Raw genomic sequence first — 19,149 nt, forward strand, 5'->3', positions numbered from 1 at the left:
AAATTACAAGTGCATTATATCCTAAAGTACTTGTAAGATGGTGTACACGATTTCCGTCATGTTAGTAAATCCGTAACCTGCAGTGTTGTGGTGCGCGAAGAGTCACCCACGTGTCCTCAGTGTAATGCGGGAGTTTATCTGCATTCCCCTCAGGTGTACAAACATTGGTATAGTCTATCATCCCACAGCTCAGGGGTCAATAAAGCAAAGGCTGTCGAGGAGTGGCCAGTTGAAAAAGTATACTGATGGTGTCCACCCTTGACAGTCACCTCACATGCCTCCACAAGGTGTTCTCACAGCGAAGAGAGAGAGGCCTTATGTTGCACAGAGAAAAGTGTCAATTCCTACAAAGAAGGATCAGTTTCTTCGGCTACCAGTTCTTGTGACAAGGCATTGAGCCCAATCCAGCAAAAGCTAAAGACATTCAGGACGCTCATCCTCCCACCTCGGTGTCCGGAGTTTCCTGGGCAATGTGACATATTGTGGCGGATTCATGCAGAACCTGTCAGGCCTCAGTGCTCCCCTCCGTAAGCTCACAAAAGCATCCAGTCCCTGGGAGTGGGGCGATGAGAAAGAACAAGCTTTCTGCAATACCAAAGTAGCGCTGTCAGCCAGAACAACACCAGCATACTTCAACCCTCAGAAGGAGTCCAAACTGTCCATGGTGTCAGAGCTCCAAGCATTACCTGGTATGTATAATCTTGACTCTCACTTGCGCAGGAGCAGAGATGATGTCAGGCTCGGGAACTAGATGCTAATACCCGAATCCCAAGAGACGATGTCGGCAGGTTTAGTGGAACCTCCCTACATCATCCTCCGGGAAGGGGGTGTGGATAAAATAACAAACAGAGAAGAGACTGGTCCGGAAAGTTTCTTCAGACCACTTCCTTCAGGGTGTCTGCGTGTTAGAAACCTGAAATAGGAGCACACCATTAGTTTTCCCTCCCTTGGCTACTCTGACTCTGATATTCACGGGTTCTTATGTTAACTCACTTTATTTCTTCCTGGACCTTGCTTCTCTTCTTAAGGGACATTGGTTTCCTCGTCTAGCTAGTAGTTACTGCATAGGGAGACAATAGTGAATGGGTTAGATTCTTACTTATACTATTCTATGGTCATTCTAGAGCTGAATCTCACTGAGCATACTTACTTCGCTAGCTATCGATGACGCTGTATTTGGGTTTCTGTAAAGTCGCAATTAATAGAACGTCTTTTGAGCAAGTCTTTACTTATATATAGTCTTTTTCCTTAGGCGATAGACTCAAGGAGAACAAGTTCATGAAATCTTTCTTTTCTCTTTTCACACACAAGGTTCAAGAAATAAGTCTCTCCGCACTTCAAAGTACTATTTATGTTACTGTGAATATCTTCAGTTTGGCCAAACACTATTGTTATTGTCACTTAGCTTTCCGTTCGCTGACTGACTCTCTTCAACGTTGGAATTCTTCTTCTCAGGAAATCACAATTGCTCGCTACACTCTTCGTCGACACTTCAGGGGGTTTTCTTCATCACTGGAAAACTCGGACTAGAAATGGGGAAGGTTATTACGCGTTTGAATTAATACGCCGTAACAACATTTCCTCGACACTCGCGCTAAACGCAAATGGAGTACTACAACCAGGATATCTTAGGACTAAGGATTCTAGGAATCACCAGAGCTACGCACACAGGTTCGTCTTCGCTAACGGTTCAGGTTAAGTTAAGTGCGTAGTTTCTAGAACTTGCGCTCCGTTCGTACTCTCCGCACCAAAACGAGGTTAAACGACTAGAGCGTCAACCTCACAGCACCACGGCACTGTGGCAGCCATTTTGTCTCGCCAGAATCGGACCCTCTCAGACCATGACGAATATGCGTACATTCGGGCTTCATCTTGGGTTGAGATTGAACCACATATCTGCGAGTCCAAAAGACGGGTTCTGACACATGGACACTAGTCACACTGGATCTGGGGCAGTGCTACTCCAAAATCAAAGCTGCCGTGAATGGGCCCCAGTCTCCTATGCGAGCAGGACTCTGACACCCACAGAGCAGCAATTCTCACAAATATAGAGGGAAGCTATTGAGATCTAGTACTGATGCTGCCATTTTGATATATACCTGTATAGCCCTCCCTTCACAATCGACATGGACCACAAGCCGTTAGTCCTCCTTTTTATAGAGTCAGCAGGATCGAAAAGTGGTTCCTGCAGCTGCAAGATTCCAACTTCACTGTTGTGTACAGACTTAGTACCTGCATTCTAGTGGACTTCCTGTTGCGACATGCTTGGAGGGTCACACCAACAGAAACAAGTAAAGCCCAAGGCAACGAAGAATATGTCTGGCTTGCGGTGGAGTGGTCCAAGGTGATATCTATGTCCCTGTCAGATGTCTTGTCTGCCACAGAGCAAGATGATTGTCCACAGACAGCCATCAAACCAGTTCGGGCCAGTGACTGAAAGGTTTTACATTGCCACTCAGCCAGCCATATGGAAGATGCAAGACTGACACCAAACACCCTCTACAAGGTGCGACAAGGGCTCTCAGTGACAGTGGAAGGTTGCCTCAGGTGAGGCCCGACCCTCATCCTAACCAGTAGCCTCCGACAACAAGTGATCAAGCTAGCTCATGGAGTCATGTAGTGCTTCAAGGAGTAGTAAAAAGGAAAAGCAAGTTCTGAATTAAAGTCTGTTTTTCTGTCCTCAATCAGTGTGTGGGATCAGCTGCCAGAGACTGCACCGCCTGTCAAGCAAGTAATCAACCTGATCCACCTTCCCTAGTCATTACAAAAGATGGCCCCCGAGGCCCATGGCAATGCACAAGTACAGATTTCAGCAGCCCCCCCCCACGACACGCACATGCTCCTCACCATACATGACTTTTCCTGCTACCCCGAAGTAGAAATCTTTGCCCACCTCCGCGTCTGAAGTTATACCAAAAGTAGAAAAAGACATGGCTACTCACTGACTTATAGGAGAAACCCGAACTAACAAATGACCACCTTTCAACAACAGAGAGTGGGCTGAGTATCTTCCATCCTGCAACACAAAACAGAGATGCATCACGCTTGGTTGGTCCCAAGCAAATAGAAAAGTAGAAAGGTTTGTAACAACTCTGACTTAAGTCATCAAATAGCAACTGCAGATGGTAAAAATGTGGAGAGTGTTATCTACTTGATTCTGCTGGAGAAGCGTGTGCCCGCACACTCCATCACAGGGATAGCACCGAGCCGGCTACGCTTAGCATGAGAGATTCAAGACAATATTCCCCATTACCCTGTGTGGGCCCAAGCACCCAAATCCCCAGAACCACTCTGACGGTCAGTGGGCAAGCAACAGTGTTCGGCCTGGAGATCTCATACTGGGGTGGAATTGACACCCCATAGGTAAATTAAATGTACCCTTTGAAGCGGCCCCCTGGAATGTCATGGCCTTGAAAGGGACCATGATTACTGGCCAGGGAGGAGCAGAAACAGTAACCTGAAACATTTTTCTATTTTTGGAAAGTGCAAGCAAACTCAGGCTGTGACCTACTTGACCCGGAGCTCATGAAAGACATCCTGACAGCGGGGATGAAACAGATACTCCCTCTGAGGGGACAGACACAGAACTGTGTGTAATACCCAGTCTGGATTCCTCCCTGATATCGGATGTCCAACCCTCCCAGGGACAGAGCCCTTGGTCAAAGACCCACCCTGCAAATAACAGCACGCCACTGACTTTGACCCAAAAAGGGGGGTGCGGTAGGGTAACACCTTGGCGAATCCTGCCCCTCCAGAGCGGTTTTGAGAATTTGTGTCAGATTAACAACAGTCACCCCAGTGCTTTCATCATAAAGCAAAAGGAATTTGCTGAATTTTGTGTTATTAAGATTCACTGTTGACTTGCCGGTTATCGCGCCGATATTTATGCGAACATGCCATTCTAAAGTATATATACCAGGACCGCATAGATAATATGTCCCCAGATGGGACGGTGGTGATTGGGATTTTCTCATATTTCCAAAAAAGAACTCGAGATACTTGATACCCTACAGCTCTTGGACGCTAGATTTTGCGATTATATACTACTACTGAGGCCATATTTGCCTCTGAGGTCCCTACTCACCATACATACTTTTGACAACTATCAACCAGCTGGATATTTAAGAGTCCTGATGAAGTTCCCTCTTGCAAAATTGGCAACGAAACGCATTGGCTGTGTGCCAGTTTTTAAGATTGACTAAATAAAAGAAGTAATTTTGGAACAGATCTCTGCTTGCTTGATTGACTCCACAATGAGTGCACCTTCCATCATTCTTGAAAATTTGACTGTTGACTTGTGTGTTTAATCCTGAATATGGGAGAGATGTAGTGCCATGGACCTTGAGGAGCTGCCCACGTGTGTTCAGTTTAACGGGGTGACTTTATCTGCATTCCCTGCCGGCATACAGTCATTGGTATAGTCTGACGTCCCGATGCTCAGGGGTCAATAATAGCAAAGACCCGTCTAGGCGTGGCCAGTTGAAAAAGGTTACTGGTGGAGTCCATGTCGCCACTGCACTAGCGCTGCACAGGGATACAACAGGCCCTTAGTCTTCCAAGGATGTGAGGTCGGTGCATCCTGTATCATTAAACTAGGTAAAAGCCACGGATGTTATTTACAGGGCTCAGAAATACAATCTTCAGTCTCCGCCATGGCCAGAGTTGATCAAATGGAGGCGCTTTAAGAAGCCTAAACTAATCGTTACTGCTCAACAATTCAAAACACCTTTCTTTTCAAAACTACTGAGCATAATTTGTAGGCTGATAGCTACATTAGACATGACTTGCGAATAGATAGTTCTCCAGCAAATGTGTTTGACAGTGATGCTTCTCTCAATAAATGATATTTTGGCACAACAGAGCACTTTCCTTTTATTTTCAAAGTAATGAGTGGAAAGAGAAAATTATGAAAAAAATATCACAAAAGAGCAGCAAATAATAAAATCACATGCAGGATGAATAGGCACAATTTACCAGCAATGCTAATGTGTAGAGCTCCAGAGACCGGTTCTGAATTTAAATGAATTATGGAAATATGCTTATTTCCATTCAAACAGTGATTTCTTAAAAGATACATCACAAGGAACTTTTTCAAAAAGGTAAACAACACTTTTTAAATGTCGTGCTGCGCTATGAATTCATCCCTAACCTTACAGAATAACAATGCCCTCCATTTGCATTAGTTTGCTGCACTGAAGTATCACTGATCAGTCTGAGTGGGTGGCTGGATAAATAACGTTTCTGGGATGAAACGTATTGCTATTGACTTGCATTAATGCAAATAGATTCCAATCAATAGGAATAACTTAATTAGGGAGGTATTTCGCTTGACATTGATGGTTCTGTCCTCTGCCAAGCTTGTTATGTGAGCTAATGGAAGGTCGAGTAACAACCTCTCTGGTCACGTGACCTATCACGTGAGGCCAGCTTCAGTTTCACACCGAGGAGCCTTTGCCGCCAGAAGGTCACCTCACGAAAGCCGAAGCAAAGCAGTGAAGTCTGTTTTAGCAGTGCCCTCATTTTTGTGATGTTTTGTTGTAAATGTGTTTAATGCAATATTTCGTGAACCAGCAGGGGCTTATGGTGTGCATTTTTCAAGTGCTGCTATATTTTAGTGATGTATGTACTACACCAGACTGAGGTGACCGGAGCTCCCATGAGGGTGTATGCTTGGCCGTGAAAGTAGGGGAGTATTGTGAGTGTCTGACACACCTGTCTGCATGTAAAGTGTGTTGCTTCAGAGCTATCCTCAACAGATAGTAACACAATGGGCTGGCCAGCAAAAACTCATTCACAGGTCAACGAATACAGTATGTCACTATAGGTGCAATGCGTCTTGTCAGCAGAGCTGAATCAGCATCCACTTATTTGAATAGATTGTTTTTTCCTAGGTTTAGCGCAGAGGAAGCTAAAACGTTGTTAATGGCAAGAGTGGCGTAACGAACCGTGAGGGGGTCCCCTGCTGGGTACGTGAAGGGGCCCCCTCCGGACTCAATCTAGAGCTCCCCAGCAGAAGTGTGGTGCTGACGGGGCCCCCTGGAGGGTGAGCACCCTCCCCACCGCACTGCGGGGGCTGCAGGGGCCTCTGTTACGCCCCTGAATGGCAATGAGGCGAGTATTAGAATGGACACAGTGAGCATATTTTGATTGGTTGCGAGACAGACATGCATGAAATACTATGGGATGGTAAATGTATCATTACTCATCTATTCAGTCTCAAACAAAATATCTGATATCCATACAATAAGAGACCATTTCACCTCTAGTTAACACGAGCATGCATCACTACTATGACTCTCTTTGAAATTCTGGGGAAGATGTTCTTATTGGTTAATAATGTTGGTCATTTACTACTGTGAGCCTGGGCATTGGGTGCGCCCAACCATTAGCTTAGGCAAGCAGTGAAAGCTTATGTTAGGAGCCGGCACAGAATTGGAATACAGATGGAGCAAAACACGGGTATCACAGACATGAAAGATCATTGACCAGTCGGAACTACACTTCAGGAAAAAATAGGGATTTCTTTACTTCCTTAATGCTTGGCAGCCAGCATTGATGTTTCAAAAATGAATGCTGAACATTAGGGGGCTTATTTACAAGCACCTTGCTCAATTTTGCGTCATTTTTAACATGGGAAAAGTGACGTACGGGTGGCGCAAGCGGCTTGTAAATATGCCCCTAGGTTTTCATGCATGGCAAACGCAGTCTCCAAATAAAAGTGAAGACAGAGCAGGACCATAAAGTATCTTTGCTTTCTTGCATCCATATATATCCATTGCCGCAAGGGTATCACATCAAATGGTCTGTGGTAGAACCTGGCGTGAGGTTCTTGAACATCTTGGACATGAAAACCACAATAATGCACCCTCCCAAGTGGAAATAGGACCCAATCAGAATGGAACCCAATGCAATGTCTAAAAAAATTATTTCTGGAGGGTGATTCAAACTGGTGCACAAGGATTTTTGAGGGGGGTAACTTGTGTAGCACAAGATGTTATTGCTTCTTATTTACATATTTTCATATTTTTGCCAACTGGCATGTAGGGCAACTATGAAGGGCCTCCACTATCTGTCTTGGGCACGTTTCTGTATGGTGCCCCAGCTGTGGTTCAGGTTCTTCATTTGTGTTTCCACATTCACCTCTCTTCAGTTTGCCTCCCAGGGTCCACTGGAGAGTTTTTCCCTCTGATGGAGTCTTGATCTCTTCTGATGGAGTGTCCATAATTTCTTGCTTGCATCTGGTGAGCAGTTCCTGATTGGTGATGGTTCACGACCAAAAACATAGAAAGATTCTTCACAGTTTATTGCTGCAGAAGCTGCAGGCATTCTGATCCATGCAAGAGTGTGGACAGAACGCAGCTCTGATAAAGCCTCACCTTGGGTGTTGGCACTATACTGAGAAAGCCTCTACACATTGTTCAGCATCTTGAAGGCATCCCTGGCCTTGTTCAGTCTGCTCTTGATGTTACTGCCTGCCTCTACATCATCTTTGTTAGTACTGTCTAGGTAAGTACATTCTTCAGTCATGGCTAGGTCTACCCCATCAACCTTGACTAGTGAAGGGTTTGAGATGTTGAGTGGCACGACTTCTGATTTCTTTGTGTTTAGCTTCAGGTCCACTTGCTAAGCAGAGATATTGCAGCACGACATATTTTCCTGCATTTACTGGTGTGTGTGATAGAGCATAGCTAGGTCATCCGCATAATTCAGGTCCTCCAGTGTAGAAACTAAGGTCCATCTGATATCTTTGGCTTGGTTTTCTGTTGTGCATCGCATCACCCAGTTGATGACTAGGTTGAAAAGCAATGCTGGCATCACACTTCCCTGTCTCACACCGGTCTTGATGTCGAAGCTATGCTCACTGTCTCCGACCTTGCAGATCAAATTATCATAGAATCTCTTGCTGAGAAGAACAATCTACTTCGGTATGCCATAGGCCCTCAGCATATGCCAGAGGCTGTCATCGTAGATGCTCTCAAAGGTTTCTTGGAGGATCGTTGAGGGGTTTGCATGTTTACGGGCCTGGAGAATTATGCTCGCGGGAGCTTAGTCCCATGGCAGTTTTACCCAAGCCGGACAGGTCACAGGGTAGAGACCAGAGGAAGCATGATCAACTGGTCCTCCAGGTTGGGGCTGGGCACAAGGCTAACAACCTTGTCTCATGAAAGCATTTGTTATGGAAACAGTAGCAAAAGCCACAAAATCTTCTGGGCACAAGGGACTTCTAGTGTCTCTGCATGAAACATGCATGATTGACAGTAGTTAAAGTCGCTCTGAAGCTCCTGGCAGGATGACAGAAGTTCTGACTGCTAAATACAAGATAAGAATCATATTCTTGAATGTATAGACTATGTATGACATAGGAAAGCTGCGGCAAGTAACATCTGAGATGAGGCACTGCAACTTACACATCCTTGGGTTCAGCAAAAGTAGGTGGACCGGATCTGGCAGAATAAAAACCACTGTAGAAAAGATGGTACAGTACACAGGAAGGGACGATGACCAACATCATGAAGGAGCAGCCATCATCTTGAGCAAAGGGAGAGAGAAATGCCTTATTGAGTGAAAGCCAGTCAAAAGCAGACTCATGGCAGCCAGGTAAAAAGGCAGACACACCAACACCACCATTCTCCAGTGCTATACTCCAGCAAATGATACAGAGGAAATAGTCAAGGGCACATTCTACCAAGAGATCTAAGTCAAGCTTGAAGCTGTGCCAAACCACAACTTAAATATTGTGATGGAGAGACTTGAATGCCAAAGTGGAAAATGACAATGTGAATCTTTTGACAAAGCAATGGGAAAAGAAGAATGGGGTACACTGAACGACAATGGAGAAAGAGTGTTTGAATTTTGCACCACAAATAATCTGGTCATAAGAGGGACTCTCTTCCTCCACCGTCACAAACTAACTTGGTGCTCACCCAATGGTAGAGACAGCAACCACCTAATAGGAAGTGGCACCTGGAAACGCACACTGCAAGTTTAGTTTAGTTTAAGTTTATTTTGATTGCAGGATTAATTAAGATCATAGCAAACATTCACAATAAATAAGCACCCCGAATTAAAAAGTACAATATCAGGCTGATTACAAAGTATGACACAAACTATTGGTAGGTTGGTGCACACCCTTGTTGTATCCAACGGTCCAAGAAAGTTAGACAAAAAATTTCTTTGGTTGGGTGCTCCTACAGGTGGCGTGTCCGTCCTGACACGTCAGTTAAATATAACAAGAAAGTGTTACCATCAAACAATGGTAACATCCCTGATTGTAGGCACACCTTTGGGTTCTTGAGAATCAAGATTCCTTATTTATTTCATCAGTATAAGGTTTATTGTAAAGTTCATCGTAAATTTCATCATAAATCCATAAAGTTATTTTCACTCATGTTGATCTATCAAACTTATAACTGCTCCAATGTGCTCTAATGCATTTCGGGCTTAAGAGCCCTTCATCTGGGAGCTCTAAAATGTAAAATATAACTATAAGCCACATGGTACAAACGTCATGATATACAGTATGTGAATAACATTTGTGTATGAGCAGTGTGATGAGACGAGGGTGCACAGAAACTCTTGGATTGAGATATGGAAAAAACGAGAATAACGGGTGTGTATGGATTTCCCATAAGAGTGTTAAAAAACGAATATCAGCATGCAAACATTTTCTGTATTTATCCACACTAAGGCGGGGTTCAGTGTATGTGCCGTGATTGTTAAGAGTGCTCGATATTCAAAATGGTGGTGAAAGAACAATGCCATTCATCACAAGGTGAAAGTAACGTGTCAAAATAGATCAGAGGTGACATCGGTTTATCATAATGGGGGACAGGGAGTTCAAAGACTTACGATAAGTCGGTGTAGGTGGAGCATAAACGTGTTCTGTAAAGAAACACGAAAAGTTGTCAATTGCCACCAATAGTACGGGCTATAGAGAGTTTTACGTATCGATTTGGGCGACTAAAAAGTATAAAGACTTACTGTAAAAGTTGGGTCAACAGCGTGACAGTCAAACGATCATGTTCAAGATACAGGTGGGCGGATATTGCCGATGCTTAATAGATAACGCGTTCGACTCGGTAAAACGTGTTCGACTAGGTAAACATAATGAAAGGACTACTCCCTTCCATCGTAGACAGCCATATTAGAGTGGTGTGAGACTAGTCTGTGAACAACATTAAGAAAGGACTAGTGCAACCAGTGTGCAGCGGCCATATTGAAATGTGTAAAGAGGGGAGAAAGTAAAGGAAGCTCCTATAAGTATATTACAAGGTTACACAGTAAAATGAATACTACTAACATAAATACTAATAACATATATCATGTACATATAATCACGAGGGCTATATGAAAAATTATAAATACAAAACTAAATATGTACCAAGTGCAGAAAGCATTGCACTAAAAGGACTTTGTATCAGACACAGTGTACCTCACTCGAGGTATCTTCAAATAAAGCATGAAAATTCAAGACGGTCATTTAATCCAAACGGCTTCATGGTTTGTAACTAAAAAATCCATGCCATTTCTCGCTGCAGCAGGTACTTGTTATTGTCCATATTTTCCAGTTTTTTAACAGTTTCCAGGATCATGAATTTCAATTGTGAAATGTTATGACGTGCCTCATTAAAGTGATTCGCAATGTTGGATTTGGCATTTTTTGTACGTATGTTCGACTTATGTTCATTTATGCGAGTCTTAATGTTCCGCTCAGTCTTACCGATGTAAGGCTTACCACATGGGCATTTTATAAGATATACCACATTTGAAGTATCGCATGGGGCATTTACTTTCAGCTTGATGTTGTAACCTTTCATTGGGTGAGTGACTGTGTTACCGCAGATGACGTTGTGGCAGTTATTACAGTTCAAACAATGCTTAGTGCCCTTTGCTTGTTCTGGTTTCATGGTCTTCTTGGTGAGTAATTCTTTGATATTAGCATTTCTGGTGTGTGCAAATATCGGTGGGTTTTTAAACATTGTGCCAAAGTCAGGTTCACTGCTTAGAATCGGCCAATATTTTAAAATGATTTTCTTATAAGTTGAACTCATAGTAGAGAATTACGATACTGGAACCATCCTTTGTTCTTTAGGTTTGTGTGTTCTAGCGAGGAGTTGCTCTCTCTGGATCAGTGATGTTCGTGCTTTGGGTTGTTCAATTTGGAGACTTGGATATCCTCTATCAATGAATCTTTTGCCCATTTACTCTAGTCGATCACTAGTTATTGCACCATCCAATACTATTCTTTTAACTCGCATCATTTGAGAAAATGGTAAGTGGTTTTTCATTGATGATTGATGGAAGCTGGTGGGATGTAAGGTATAGTTCCTGTCAGTCTTTTTACGGTATAGGTCAGTCTCAAGCCCAGAGGCGGTGAGGTTAACTTTAACATCAAGGAAAGTGATGGTTTTATCATCAATCTCCCAGGTAAATTGTAGGCGATCATTAATCTCATAAAACGATCGGAGCGATTCTTGTAGTTTTTCTTTGGTGTTGGTCCAAATGATGAATACGTCATCAATATAACGTACATATAGTTTTAAATTGTTGATCCAATTCGGGTTGCCATAAATATTCATATCCTCATATTGTCGCATATATATATTAGCATACATAGGAGCGGCACAGTTCCCCATTGAGGTACCAGATAGCTGTAAGTAACTTTCATTGTCATGTTCAAAATAACTTTGATAAAGTGTAAAGATCATAAGTTCCATCAGAAATGTTTGCATTTCCAGCTCTATGTCACTCTCAACAATAGCTTTTTCCATTGCCTCAATTCCACCATTGTGGGGGATCGATGTATAAAGGGATTTAACATCCGCAGTGCATAATGTCAGGTGCTCATCTTCATCAATGGTAATTTGTGCTAGTTTAGCTAAAAAGTCTGTGGTGTCCTGCACGTAGCTATTCATTTTCTTGACTATTGGTTGCATGTATCTGTCTAAAAACTTGCCAACTGGTTCATGTAAGGATCCTCTCATCGACACAATCGGTCTAAAAGGGGGGTCCTCCAAGCTTTGTCTTACATTCTTACTGAACTCAACAAAGAAATAAAAGAGATTGAAAATGAACTCACAAATATGATACCTACTGAAGAGTGGTCTAAGACACTTGAAGACATCAAAGTTCAACTAGATAAACACTCAAGAGAGATCAACGACCGTAAGATAAGGACGTTTAGGAGAGATACCCTAGACTATAAGTTGGGAGAGGTGTACACGTGGGCAGACGTGTACTCCCTACAAAGAAGAAACAAACCTTTTAACCAACAAACTGATACATCCTCGTCCGGTAGTGATATGCCAAATAGACCACCGAAAAGAGTGATTCCACCTACACAAGACCCTATTGATACAGAACAATCCATACCACAAGCAACTGGCACATTGACATTGGTGCCTTTTTTAGGCCAAGGCCAAGGAGAGAGAGACGACCCCGGCGGGGCATTAGAAAAAGAAAAAGAGAAAGGACATCCCAGCACCCGGAGTACAGTACCGAAGAAAGACAAGAAGAAAAACACTTAGTGATTAACATCTCAAAGACTACTCTTAAACCACATGAAATGAAGCTATTGTCTCGAGGTACATCGTTTATTCCTACCACTGAAACTAACCACTTGGAGTTGGAAGTTAGTACCTTTAAATTCACATGTAAGCTTCGATTAAGACATTTTTTTGATAATGTACTACCACCTATTCAACAAAAACCGGATCAATTGAAAGGGCTACGACCGTATAGTTCTTACCAAGCACCTACCAGTCATAAGTGCATTGACCTTCTTGAAAACCTGGTGAGACAGGATCTGGCCAAATTGAATTACAAAAAAAGACATAAGAGGAATATCACTCAAAAAGACTTTGACACGTTGAAGAAAATCGCCAACAATGACAACATCAAATACATAAAAGCTGACAAAGGGGGTGCCCTTGTCATTGTCAACACTGAGATGTACAAGAGGAAGATCTCAGATCATATCAACGATGAACAGACTTATGTGAAGCTGGCCAATAATCCCAATATCCAATTTAAAGACATGCTGACTGATATTGTGAAGAAAGCCCACGAGGATGGGACAATTGATGAAAGAACTAGAAAATATCTGTTAAAAGAACATCCAAAAAGCCCCACTATTCACATGATACCAAAGATCCACAAGAGCTTGGAGGACCCCCCTTTTAGACAGATTGTGTCGACGAGAGGATCCTTACATTAACCAGTTGGCAAGTTTTTAGACAGATACATGCAACCAATAGTCAAGAAAATGAATAGCTACGTGCAGGACACCACAGACTTTTTAGCTAAACTAGCACAAATCACCATTGATTAAGATGAGCACCTGACATTATGCACTGCGGATATTACATCCCTTTATACATCGATCCTCCACGATGGTGGAATTGAGGCAATGGAAAAAGCTATTGCTGAGAGTGACATAGAGCCAGAAATGCTAAAATGTCTGATGGAACTTATGATCTTTACAGTTTATCAAAGTTATTTTGAACATGACAATGAAAGTTACTTACAGCTATCTGGTACCTCAATGGAGAACTGTGCCGCGCCTATGTATGCTAATATATATATGTGACAATATGAGGATATGAATATTTATGGCAACCCGAATTGGATCAACAATGTAAAACTATATGTACGTTATATTGATGACGTATTCATCATTTGGACCAACACCAAAGAAAAACTACAAGAATCGCTCCGATCGTTGCATGAGATTAATGATCGCATACAATTTACCTGGAAGATTGATGATAAAACCATCACTTTCCTTAATGTTAAAGTTAACCTCATCGCCTCTGGGCTTGAGACTGACCTATACCGTAAAAAGACTGACAGGAACAATACCTTACATTACACCAGCTTCCATCAATCATCAATGAAAAACCACTTACCATTTTCTCAAATGATGCGAGTTAAAAGAATAGTATCGGATGGTCCATTAACTAGTGATCGACTAGAGGAAATGGGCAAAAGATTCATTGATAGAGGATATCCAAGTCTCCTAATTGAACAAGCCAAAGCACGAACATCACTGATCCAGAGAGAGCAACTCCTCGCTAGTACACACAAACCTAAAGAACAAAGGATGGTTCTAGTATCGAAATTCTCTACTATGAGTTCAACTTATAAGAAAATCATTTGAAAATATTGGCCGATTCTAAGCAGTGAACCTGACTTTGGCACAATGTTTAAAAACCCACCGATATTTGCACACACCAGAAATGCTAATATCAAATAATTACTCACCAAGAAGACCATGAAACCAAAACAAGCAAAGGGCACTAAGCCTTGTTTGAACTGTAATAACTGTCACAACGTCATCTGCGGTAACACAGTCACTCACCCAATGAAAGGTTACAACATCAAGCTGCAAGTAAATGCCACATGCGATACTTCAAATGTGGTATATCTTATAAAATGCCCATGTGGTAAGCCTTACATCGGTAAGACTGAGCGGAAGATTAAGACTCGCATAAATGAACATAAGTCGAACATATGTCGAAAAAATGCTAAATCCAACATTGCAAATCACTTTAATGAGGCACGTCATAACATTTCACAATTGAAATTCATGATCCTGGAAACTGTTAAAAACGGGAAAATATGGACAATAACAAGGACCTGCTGCAGCGAGAAATGGCATGGATTTTTAAATTACAAACCATGAAGCTGTTTGGATTAAATGACCGTCTTGAATTTTCATGCTTTATTTGAAGATACCTCAAGTGAGGTACACTGTGTCTGATACAACGTCCTTTTAGTGCAATGGTTTCTGCACTTGGTACATATTTAGTTTTGTATTTATAATTTTTCATATAGTCTTCGTGATTATATGTACCTGATGTATGTTATTAGTATTTATGTTAATAGTATTCATGTTACTGTGTAACCTTGTTATATACTTATAGGAGCTTCCTTTACTTTCTCCCCTCTTTACACATTTCAATATGGCCGCCGCACACTGGTTGAACTAGTCCTTTCTTAATGTTGTTCACACACTAGTCTCACACCACTCTAATATGGCTGTCTATGATGGAAGAGAGTAGTCCTTTCATTATGTTTACCGAGTCGAACGCGTTATCTACTAAGCGTCGGCAATATCTGCCCACCTGTATCTTGAACATGATTGTTTGACTGTCACGCTGTTGACCCAACTTTTACAGTAAGTCTTTATACTTTTTAGTCGCCCGTACCGATACGTAAAACTCTCTATAGCCCGTACTATTGGTGGGCATTGACAGCTTTTTTGTGTTTCTTTACAGAACACGTTTATGCTCCACCTACACCGACTTATCGTAAGTCTTTGAACTCCCTGTCCCCCATTATGATAAACCGAATTCACCTCTGATCTATTTTGACACGTTACTTTTACCTTGTGATTAATGGCATTGTTCTTTCACCACTGTTTTGAATATCGAGCACTCTTAACAATCACGGCACATACACTGAACCCCGCCTTAGTGTGGATAAACACAGATAATGTTCGCATGATGATGCTCGTTTTTTAACACTCTTATGGGAAATCCGTACACACCCGTTATTCTCGTTTTTTTCATATCTCACTCCAAGGGTTTCTGTGCACCCTCGTCTTATCACACTGTTTTAACACCTTTAATTAGATACTGCTCATACATAAATGTTATTCACATACTGTATATCCTGACGTTTGTACCATGTGGCTTATAGTTATAATTTACATTTTAGAGCTCTCAGATGAAGGGCTCTTAAGCCCGAAATGCATTGGAGCACATTGGAGCAGTAATAAGTTTGATATATCAACATGAGTGAAAATAACTTTATGGATTTATGATGAAATTTACGATGAACTTTACAATAAACCTTATACTGATGAAATAAATAAGTAGTCTTGATTCTCAAGAACCCAAAGGTGTGCCCGCAATCAGGGATGTTACCATTGTTTGAGGGTAACACTTTCTGATTACAAAGTATACCATTGACAAGTAAAAAGTATACACAATCGCATGATTAATAATGTACAAAAAAGTAGCAGCAAAAAGCTCCATTCATAATAGCAGCAACAGGAGATTGTGTATCGTTCAGTTTAGAAAATATACAAATAATAGGATAAAATGTACACTGACACATGATTAACAAAATAGCAGCACAAACCCTATTCCTGCTACCAGTCACGGGAGATGCATGAAAGCTTAGACAAATGCTGAGTAAAAGTGCAAGTGCTGACCCTTTATCTATATTTACTAAAATTAAGGTGCAAGTCCTGAAAGTGCCAGCTAACAATAAGGTCACCCAGTTCATCATGAAGGGGACCATGCCCAGCATAGTGGTATGAGCTTTGCTTTCAAGTTGTAACATTTTTGAGCATTGATGAGGCAATTGTGATAAACTTAATAAATCTTGCCATAAGTTGGCATGAGTCACCTATTGGGCATTCAATTACTGCTGTTTTGCAGGCCCTTATGCTCAACTGCCTGAAAATTGGAAGAATATAATATCTTCTAGGAGAACATAAAAAAGGGCACCAGAATATAACTTGTAAAAGTGTCTCCTCATAAACCACAGCTCCTGCAAGTAATGTCTGAGGTGCCAGTAAGATAGCCGTACTTGTATGCTTTAAGTAGAGACAACCTGAACCTCAGGCATATTTGATGGAACTTTTCTGTAAATTTCATAGAAAGTGACAAGTACACCGCACAAATTGGTGGTTGATATAGAGGAATTTTCAGGTTAGCATATTTCTTGATGTTAATAGAGTGTAAATCCTCGTAATCCCCAAAAACTATGACAAAAGTACTGATGAAGCAAGCAAGGCTCTCTTGCTTGCTTCATCAGTACTTTTGTCATAGTTTTTGGGGGCAAAGTGGTCTTCAAAAGGTCTCTGGCAACCAGATGGTCTAGGGCTACCTGGATACACTTGTAGGTGTCAAATTGAAAATTCTGGGTAATATCTCACAGAGTTTTTTTAACGACCCCTACTCAGCTAATGCAAGCTGGTAACACATGGATAAAAAGCTGGTGAACAATGCATAATTTTGTTGAACTAAGTTGAACTCCATATGGAACTGAGCTTGTGCAGAGAATGCCTGTAGCTTGAATAAACGTCTGTATCTTTGGCATTGTGCCCAGTCTAGCCAGATTGTAAGAATATTTAGATGAACAAACTCTCTGTATGCCAAGGTGGGCATTAATTTTCTTTGAATGGCTTTACCGAGTGCTGTCAAATCAGGGAAGTGAGGATTTCAGTAGTCACTGAAAAGAAAAAGTCATTGCCTTAGCAGATGTTCATGGAGCCTTAATATGCAGGGTATCAAGGTCACGTTCATTGAGCCAGACCCCTAAGTACTTGATGCTGGGTGCTACTTCAATCTTCTTGGCATTTACATACCCAGCAACTTTTTTCGTTTTTTGATTTACTGCAGGATGTCAGAGTGAGGACAGGAGTGGACATCAAGAGTGATCACCATCTTGTGATCGCTCTTGTGAAGCTGAAGCGCAGGTAAAACAGAATGCAAACATTAGAACAACAGCACTTCAATGTGGCAAACTTACAGGACCCCAAGACCAACAAGGCATTTGTCTTGCAAATCAAAAACTGGTTATAGCTCCTGGCAGACACAGAAGATCAGTCTGAGCCAAATGCAGACATAGTCAACAAGAAATGGGAACAGGTTTTTTCAATATGTGTGTAAATCAGTGAAACATGTCTAGCAACCAACACGAGGAAGAGGAAAGAATGTATACAGACTTGGATGCGTACACCGCCCTCCCACAGAAAGAAGAAATCATCACTGCTATCTGATCTCTCAAGAAAAGAAAATCCCCTGGCCAAGACAATCTGAATGCAGAAATGTCCAAGGAAGACCCTGAAACATCAGCAGCCAAGGTCCTTCATCCACTGTTTACATGGATTTGGAAGGGAAAGAAAGTGCCAGATGATTGAAACAAAAGCACCTTCGTCAAAATTCCAAAGAAAGATACATTTGTTGACCAACTGTAGTAACTAACGTGGAGCCACACTTCTGCCAATCCCAAGTAAAATTCTGGTGAATGTCATTATACAGAGCATTTCTGATGCTGTGCACAAGCAGTCTCAGAATTTAACCTTAGACAATGACTTGCCCTTCCACCGACCCATTTCCTCTGCCACACCATCTTGAATGAACTGGTCTTTGCTCCTGTTGGTGAAGGAACAATAAAGTCTAGGGTGGTTCTGTGAATCAATGCTAGCAGTTCTAGAAAGCTCCACTTTTCATTTCAAAGTAACAGGAAGAACCATGAAAGAGGCAATTTGTTGGTCTAGCTTGCCTTGTCCCACCCTCAGATGGCTAATCCGTGCTAGGTAGTCATTTACTCTCACCATCTCTGACTTCTGCAGGCAGAGATTAAGCCATTATCTTCCAGGAGGGGGGTAATTTTTAAGCTAGCCAAGTATCTGTATTGGGCCTCTGGAACAAAGCTGAGAGGCAAACTAATTCTAAGCCAGTGTTTGCCTAGCAAGTATAAAGTACACTTTTTTAAAACTACTTTTCCATTAAAAAGATCAAAAATGTACTTTGGTCATTGAAATACATTTTTGAAACTAAGTGAAAAATTACTTTTAACATTGGTTTAGATTTCTTCTACTTTTAGACATGGAATAGTGATTTTATTTATATCCAGAGATATTTCTGGAAAATGCAGATTTACCTACACAGTTAAAACATCCTTAAAGTAATTTTAAGGGATTTCTTCCCAATATTTAGTATGCCAAATTGTAATACCTTGATCACCCACCAAATGGGCTTACAAGATTTATATAGGGGTTGTTTTGCTACGATATAAAAAATATGTTTTTTCTAAGTGTCAAGGGCACTTTTGCCTGCCATGTATCACTCATCCTACTGAAGGCACAGTGGTGCTCCCTAAAACCTGTAACCTATGTATCACATTTAAGTTCCAGATTATTAGTGAAAGGTCTACGCCAACTTACCAGGTGTGAGGGGTGGGACAGCAGTTTCTCTTGTTCAAGATGAGGACCTTTCTAGGCAGGTCTGCCCTTGTCTCTGTCCCTGATTACTACTCCAGGAAGGCTGGTGGCAGCCAAGTGTAGAGAAAATACACTTCACTGTGCCTGTGTTTTGGCTATTCCTGCTATCTGCTGTGAGAGCCATCACT

This window comes from Lissotriton vulgaris, chromosome 12 (assembly GCF_964263255.1).
Source record: "Lissotriton vulgaris chromosome 12, aLisVul1.2, whole genome shotgun sequence".
Classification (NCBI taxonomy): domain Eukaryota; kingdom Metazoa; phylum Chordata; class Amphibia; order Caudata; family Salamandridae; genus Lissotriton; species Lissotriton vulgaris.